General features: G+C 33.1%; 1 long non-coding RNA gene across 1 annotated transcript; it reads left to right on the top strand.

Moving 5' to 3' along the window:
- The first annotated feature begins 4,496 nt into the window (after positions 1 to 4,496).
- LOC139855500 (uncharacterized) lies at positions 4,497 to 7,148 on the top strand. The gene is made up of 3 exons (XR_011761471.1): positions 4,497 to 4,647; positions 5,191 to 5,256; positions 6,925 to 7,148. It is a non-coding gene; the product is annotated as an uncharacterized lncRNA (long non-coding RNA).
- The last annotated feature ends 1,774 nt before the right edge of the window (positions 7,149 to 8,922 follow it).

Below are 8,922 nucleotides of genomic sequence, written 5' to 3'. Positions count from 1 at the left end.
TAATAATACTATTAATAATATTAAGATTAATAATAATATTAATCTTAATAATAATAATAATAATAATAATAATAATAATAATAATAATAATAATAATAATAATAATAATAATAATAAATATAAATATAATATATATTGAGAGATAGATGCGAGATAGATGGATACAGAAAAACAGAAACGTTCGATATTTATAGGACCAGACCTGTCCCACCTGCCCATGCGATCGCATGGGCTTATGGGCATTTTGCCATGCGATCGCATGGCATCATTTTCCAGCTCACATCTTGTTTGTTCACTAGCGTGTCGACATATTAATATAATACGTAAATCAAATTTAAAATTTTAAAAAGTCGTATTTATTAAATACTTCAGGAGTATTCTATGTAACTTATAATTAATAATTTCTATCATGTCGTTTTCATGTGAATAGTAAATAAATTAATTTAAATTCAACTATTTAAGCTACACGTTGTACGTTGTGCTTTATAAATTGTACATTATTAATTTAACTTCGTTTCTTAAAAAAAAAAATGCAAAAATTATATCATAAAAATAAAATGACTTAATACGTAAAATTTTTAATTTGAAATAGCATCGTTTAATAGTAAATTTTTAATCATTTCGTATATAAATATTATTCGCATGATTCCGTATATATCGAAAACTCTTATATTTATTAAAATATGTATATAATACATGTTATGACGTTCGTGAATCGTTGGACAAACAGAGTGGTCAACCGTTATATAAAAAATCATTTTCAAAAGTTTTAAAACTTGTCAAAATTCATTGCTTATCTTGTCGAAAATATTAAATCATATAGAGAATTGGTTTAAATAAGTCGAAATTTTTCGGGTCATCACAGTATGTATATAGTGTATTTATTTGTGTGCTATGGTATGAACCACGGAGCCGGTAGTGCCATAGTATGTGCGAGTGTGCTATGATGTGAACCACGGAGCCGGTAGCATCATGGTACGTGTGTTGTAGTGTGAACCACGGAGCCGGTAGCACTATAGTATGAGTCGTTAAAGTGTGAACCACGGAGCCGGTAGCACTATAAAAGAGTATGACTCGAGTTGTGATGTGAACCACGGAGCCGGTAGCATCAAAGTGTGAACCATGGAGCCGGTAGCACTATAAAATGAGGTGTGAACCACGGAACCTGTAGCACCGAAGTGTGAACCACGGAGCTGGTAGCACTATAAAAGGGTATGACTCAAATGCGTAGTGACGTGAACCACGGAGCCGGTAGCGTCATAGCATTGCGTATGGTGCGAACCACGGAGCCGGTAGCACCATGACGCGTTTATGGTTAACCATATGGTTTTTGTATGTGTTGTAGTGTAGCATATCATATTGTTTGAGTATATGCTAGTGGTTATGCTAGCTTGCGATATTGGAGGTTATTAGCTTTATACTTGAGATGGTTTGCTAATTATATTGTTAGCATGTATGCGGCATGTGAGTAAGTGTATGCAAGTAGGTACATTATATATGTATATGTATAATTATTGCATTCACTAAGATTTCATAGCTTACCCTCTCGTTGTTCACCTTTTTACAGGTATTGTGAAGCTAGCTAGTTGTTAGACTAGACGCGTAGGAGCGCTTGGGCTCGATGGGGTAGCTTTTGGATATTTGTATGCGGATTGGGGACTTGGTGGTCCTCGGGATTATGCTATTGGTATCGGGTTGGGTTATTGAGTCCTAACTCGTTTAAATATATATTTGGGAAGAAATTAAACCGTTTGATTGTATGAGTTATCGAATCGGTTTCCTAAAGGATTTGTGTTTGAGAAAATTAGACATGTGCATGTGAGTCAAAATGGGACAGCTACTTTTGTGTACAAAAGCGCGAAGCGCACACCCTTGCGCGTCGCGCAAGTGGTCAAGTGCAGGTAGTTGTTTCCGAGCTCAAGTTATGTTTCTGTTCGATGTAGTAAACCGCGCCGCGCACTCAAATGCGCACCGCGCATTTGGTCTGGCTAAATGATGTTGTTGTTTTAAAAAAAAAAAAAGTCGTGTTTTCTCGTATTACGTTTTGGGGTTGTTACACTTTTATATATATAGATAGATTATTTATCTAAACTGTTACTTATACCATTGGTCCCTATAGTTTATACAAAATTATATCGATGATTCTTTTCTTTTTACAGTTATACTGGTAGTCCCTATGGTTTGATAAATGCATGGTTTTGATCCTAAACCTAACGCCGTGTAGATGGTTAACGAGACAAATTAGTTGGCGTTAAGTTTTGGATCAGCCTCGTGCATTTATCAAACCAAATGGACTACTGGTATAATTTTGAAGAGAAAAGGACCAGTTTTCTGTTTTTTTTTTTCACATTCATCTTCATCATCTCATAATTATTAATTCTAATTTTATTAACCTTCATCTTCATCATCCCAATTACATTAACTCTAATTTTATAAACCTCCATCTTCATCATCACAATAACAATTAATTACTTAAACATTCATTTAAAACTACTATCAGTTGGTATCTGTTACAACTTAGTTACTAATATAGTTCCCAGATTATTTATGTTGAAAAGAATTCTTGTCAATTCAAGGTTATGCGAGTGACTCATTAGAAGTTCAAAGTCAAAACATAAACATAAAGGCATCGTATTTTGTTTAACATATTAGTTTTCATTCAGCTTGTATTAATTCAGTTCCACATGTAGATTTTGGGTTAGGTTTTGAGATTCTTGTTCAATTTGCAACTGGAATAGATAACATTCGAGACACGATATCTTCCCCACGAGCACCTGGCTCAGCCAAATTCTAATATAACAGGTTCATTATATTTGGTAAACTAGATGGTCAAGATTGTCCCCGTATTTCAATATCTCATGATACTTCACTCCTTAAAATGTTTATTTTAGTTTATTCTTGTTACACCGTCCCAAGTACAAATGTATACATAGAAAAGAGGAGATTTTTATATGTTAAGATCGGTTTATTACACAATAACAATATCTCTATATTATTAACAATCACTAGATTTAGAAAATTTGTCTAAATTTAAATGAATGATTCAGTGATGATAATTAAGATATGAATTGAAGATGAATGTTTATTAAATTAGGGTTTGTGTAATTGGAATGATGAAGATAAGGTTTATAGAATTAGGGTTTATAATTTTGAAATGATAAATATGAAGAAAACTAGTCTCTTTAAAAAAAAAAATAGTCCATTTAGGTTTGATAAATGCACGGACTGGTCTTAAATTTAACCGTAGTTAATTTATCTCGTTAACTATTTACATGACGTTAGATTTAGGACCAACGCCGTACCTTTATCAAACCACAAAGACTACCGGTATAATCATAAGAAAAGGACTACCGGTATAATATTGAGTAAACCAAAAGGACTAATTGTATAATTAACTCTTTTAAACTTAAAGGCACGCTCAATCATAAATTGGTTAAGATGAAACTAAACTCATGATAATCAATACCTTTTTAATCATTTGCAAGTATTTATTTATAATATTATATTATATATTTATATTTATATTATATAATACATTAATTATGATATTTATATTCTATAAATATAATAATCTTTTTACAACTTTTTTATTATATCACCCATAAATAAATAAATAAACATCTAAACACAAGATAACACATTAATATTGAGATTGTGTAGTATACTTAAATATAAGTCTTGCAACATTTTTAAGTTTATATAACTAGGTGAACTAATTAAGTGCGGAGGAAAAAATGTAAAAGAAAAAAATCATGTGACTTTAAATCATCACACATTTTCTTTTGAAGACGAATTTGTATAACACCGTCATTTGATCACTTCCTCTTTAGAATAAAATGGAGACAGATTTAGAGTCGATCACACACTTCCTATAAAAAACTGAGACCCACTTAATTTATTATTTATTAAATAAACGAATTTACAACTATTGATGTTGCATAATTATTAATTCACATGTCCTCTAAAACACTCGTCTTAAAATGTGCTTGAACATCACGGACGGAGCAGGAACAAGTGAGGGCGAACGGGTTATTCGCGATGACAGACAGAGGCGGGCCTATGACGGATACTTTGAAAAACTCTACTAGTTCGCCACAAATCAAAATGAAAAATTGATCAATATGACCCCAATTTTTGAAGTGTTTAACCCCTTAAAAATTTGAAATTGAAGAAATGTTCTCTCTCCATGCGTCACGCATGATGCATGCAATCCTGTACGTGATGCGTGTGTAAGAAATATTCACGTACACATGCGTAGACAGCGGGCATCTTGCAATTTCAATTTTTTTAGGGCATACTGTTAAAATTTTTCGAAAATAGAGGCACGATGACCAATTTCCCCCATCCATCATAATTACTCCGTAAATAGTTGGGTCCAGGCCCAATAAATCTTTTTTCTCGCTTAGTGCATGGCCCATTACTTTGTTTTACAGTGCGCAGGACCTTAGACCATTACAATCTTTTTTTTTTTTTTTCGTCAACAAAAGAAAACCCCTAAAACAGAACAAAATTTAGGGTCTCTACATATTCAGATCTAGGGACGTATTTGCTCTCCTTTTTATTCAATTCGCCGGTCAACACATTTTTATTCCGATGGCGCCGATACCTCCTCCCGGTCCTTACTCCGGCACCAGCACACTCGCTCTGGTAATAATCTCGGTTTTATCGATTTTAATTCATTGATTCTTTTGTTTATGAGTAAATTGATTGATTCTATTGATATGTTAGATTCTTAGTATGCGATGTTCAATCAGTTGTTAATAGTTTGGATGATATGTTAGTCAAATAGCTTATTGCGCAATTAGGGTTGGGTTTTGCTGTTCATGAGAAATTATATGATGTTACATATACATAGCTGGTAAGATAAATCATACACCGATACACGCACATAGTTAACAAGCTTCACTAATTCACAGTCGTATGTCGAAAAAACGAGTGTACATGCACAATGCATCTAGAGTATATCTGTTTTTCTACGCATTTTTGAGAAATATAAAAGTGAAGGTCTCATGTGTGTGTATGATTTGTTTGTATTTTGTATGATATTTTCTTAGTGCTATCTGAAATTAGAAAGCGTAAAATCAATTTTTTATGTCTAAAGTTGGCGTGTTACATGTATACTTGTATATTTGTGTGTCTTATCTTTTTGTTGTGCCATATTGATATGTTTTATGTATTTGGTAATTGTAGGTAGCTCGTGTGTCTGCCTTCTCCGTTGGAGTTGTTTATGGAAGTCTTAAGCTCAAATACCTTCAGGTGCAGTACTGTTTTTACATGTTAATCTATGTGTATGTCCTATATGAATTATGTTCTTATAAATCTTTGTTCTTGGGCATCTATGTAACGTTCAGCCTTTGTGTGTGAGTGTGTTATTTGAATGAAACCATACAGTCCTATTATTTGAAGTAACAAACTAAAAGTAAATATCGATGAAAATCTTGTGTAATGGTCCTTCATTTATTATATCTGGAATGTCGCGCGTACAACATGCTTTCAAAGTTTGATGCCTAAATCATGAGTTCTTTTCAAATCTAGCTGATTTACGTTTGTTTGAATGTTGACTGGACTATGTGTAAATATAGTCTTACTTACCGGTAAAGCATTAATGTTGCTTGTGACTCTTAACCATTGGAATTCATCATAGTGAAATTCTATGTTATGTTTGTGGATGCTATCATATTGGAGAACGTTGCTATGTTAAAAATTAATATATCGACTTAAGTAGTACTTTCCATAGTAGGTCAAAGTTTGTGTTGTAGAAGCTTAGACTATCTTTCATCGGATAACTCTAAAAAGATGCTGGCGCTTCATGTTAAATAATTGTTGAAAAGTCCATGGAGTATGTTAATGCATAATACTCCCCTACTCGGGTGTATGTCTATTAACTTGTTATCTTGCTTCTGTCATGCTTTGTTTGTGGTTCTTTTCTTTTTTATTGTTTTAAACAATCTGAATGGCCATATGTACGTGCTTGCTGTATTTTTTATATGTTCCAATAAAGATAGGGATTCTTATGCTTTTGTTTAGGTGAACTGTTGTCAATTGTTACTTTGGACAGATGGACTCTATATACTGCCCAGAAACTAAATTTTTTCTCTAAGCCCTATGAATTAGTGGTATCCTTAACCCCATTGCGGATGATGTTATTAGGTGCTTTGTGGTTGTAGGTCGTTTGGTGTATGATGGGGGACACAATGGATATGGTTTCTGCTATTTAAAGAGGTTTTGAATTGTAAGATTAGTCACAAGGGGGTGGTAGTGATGGTCTTAGGAATGTTAGAGAGACGGTTTGAAAGATAAGAATATTTAATAATGGCTAAATGTGAAGTAAAACTTTTATGCTCACTATTGGGTGGGGACAAAGGCAAACTGAGGCTACAAAACAAGTTTCTTTAGTCGTAATTTGGACGGTACTGAGCAAGACTAGGATAACTTGTATGTACGTGCAGTTATATACCAGTGCATTTGTTCTTACTTTTAAGTCACTATCATGTTTTCATCTCGCAAGCCCAATTATTCTTGCATCCACCGTATGTTGTAGCTAAAGGTGAAAAATGGGTTTGGTAGCATACAGAACATGTCATTTTTGTTATGAGTCAAAAGGGACTGGGCTGGGTTTGACGGTTGGTGTGCATAATTGTGTAGAACTACACTTTGGGCTACTTTTGACCCATTTTACTTGTTTTCTTCAAGCTCTATAGCTATAATGTGTCTGATCTGCGTAGATAATACGTATCCTGAGTTGACCTATTTAGAAATTCATATGTTAAATTGGGGTGAAAATCCCATTTGTAGTTGTGGCCTTATTTATAAAACTTAACCGATTTACTTTTACTTTATTTTATTAATACTGGAGCGTATTTCCACTTGTGTGTCTTGTGAGTTATGACAATTCATATTGACTGTAATGCACATGTTTTTCAGGCAAAGGCTAACTCGCAAAGAAAAGCTGCAGCCAAGGCACACCACTAAATGGAGATACAGAGGTGGTGATTCATGTTTTGAATAATTCTTAATGATGATCCTTAGTGAATTAGTGTGGCCACTGGCCATGGAATCTTATCTTTTGATTGTAACTGTTCGATTTTGTTGAGACAACGCTTTTACATGATGTTTTACTCATTTCAACCATGACAAATGGTTATACACTTTCTTAGTTTCACAACATAAACATAATCAAAAGTTGAATTATGATTTACGATAGAAGAATAAATTATTGAAATCACGTATGTAGAGAAAATATTTTCATTATTACTTTTCTTGTCTGTTAATAAGCCACAACATTGTTTGTCTTTAATCTTTTACAATGAAAATTGCACAGTTTGACTTGAATCTTTAGTAAATGAGTTTCACCTGCGCCAGAGGTCATTGATTTAGTGGTTTCAAAATGCTCTTTTAATCATGAGGTTGCGAGTTCAAGTCTAGACGTGGACATTATCTATATTTTTGTGAAAAATTTGTGTTGGGGTGTGTTAGTTGTCTTTTTAACAATGAGTTGCACATGTGCTTAGCATACATATACAAAGTATTGACATTATTGGTGGCCGATTATATTAACGAACTATGAGACTTGGCTATTAAGATGAGATACAAACTAAATATTGACCGTCTTTTATTGTTGCTGGTATTATGCAAGATGAATGCTTCAGAAATTGCTACATGTTAGGTGTAAAAGAAATATCACTGTAAATACTTGAAAGTGATCCCGAGTTCACAATTTACGGCTTCAATGAACTTGGTTCTTGCAAATAAGAGCAATTATTTCTGGCCTTGAGATCTCAACAATGAACAAAGTTGATTTTTGCAAACTTATAAAGCAGAATAATTGCTAATGATATTGAGGATAATCGGATATGTCAACCAGCAGATTTGACTTGTATAGGCGAAAGTTACTCGTTGACGCGTTGTCTAAGTCGTCTTCTTTTGTCAACTATAATAAACTGAGGTTTATGGTGAAGGTTCGACATTAAGAGAATGGGCCTTTTTTGGTGAAAGTCCACTAGAGTGGTTCATTGTTTCAATCCAAAATGCGTGGAAGAAAGTGGGTGTGGTCTTGATCTCTTGGTCCACAACGCTAAATGTCAATAGCACTATCGTGTTAACGAGTGGACAAGAAACAATGATTCAAAAATGGGTGATCACCAAATAAAAAGAGAATATTCATGCAATTAACTCGAGTTTGATAGTGTGGATGACAACCATATTGGGAATAGTATCACCACAGAAAGTGAAAGAAGATCAATTATGAAATTGGTAAAGCAAATGTTTATAATCAAATCATAACATAATGAATATAGTAACATAACCTCTTGTAACGGTTAATCATCCACTAACAAACAAACAACGTGATTACAAGTATTCGAAATGGAAATAATACTGTATTAATTATATTATGTTTTCCAACATAGAAGGAATCATATTTTTAGAGATCTCGAGTTAATAAAATATAGTAGCTTTTATTATGAAACACGGGAATGGGATTCTTAAGCTATGTTTAAATTTAATAAGATGAGAAAGTTGATCAATGTTTATTTAAAGATCAGTGACATGTATGTAACATTAAAGGGTATTATTAGAGAAAATGTGCCATAAAGGTCGTATGCTGAATAGTGAACACTGTTTATTTTTATGTCTGTAAAATAACTTAATCATATCTGCAACACTAACAAACATATTTATAAGTCTGTGAGTTTGTAAACAGAATACGACATATAAGATCATGTAAACAGAATACGACATTATTTTAATTACTCCATATATGTTATGTCGAATTTCGGCCCTCATATAATGTGTGCATACCTTTTAATAAGAGCAATGTGAATGGTGACGTGTTAACTTGAAATCATATTGCTGGAACTTTGTAGTGAAAATAGTGGATGAGTGGGTTCAATGTGTTCAATTTTCTAGAATATAATATTGTTA

This window comes from Rutidosis leptorrhynchoides, chromosome 1, assembly GCF_046630445.1.
Source record: "Rutidosis leptorrhynchoides isolate AG116_Rl617_1_P2 chromosome 1, CSIRO_AGI_Rlap_v1, whole genome shotgun sequence".
In the NCBI taxonomy this organism is placed as follows: domain Eukaryota; kingdom Viridiplantae; phylum Streptophyta; class Magnoliopsida; order Asterales; family Asteraceae; genus Rutidosis; species Rutidosis leptorrhynchoides.
The sequence above is the reverse complement of the archived record's forward strand: the minus strand, read 5'-3'. Positions and strand labels throughout refer to the sequence as shown.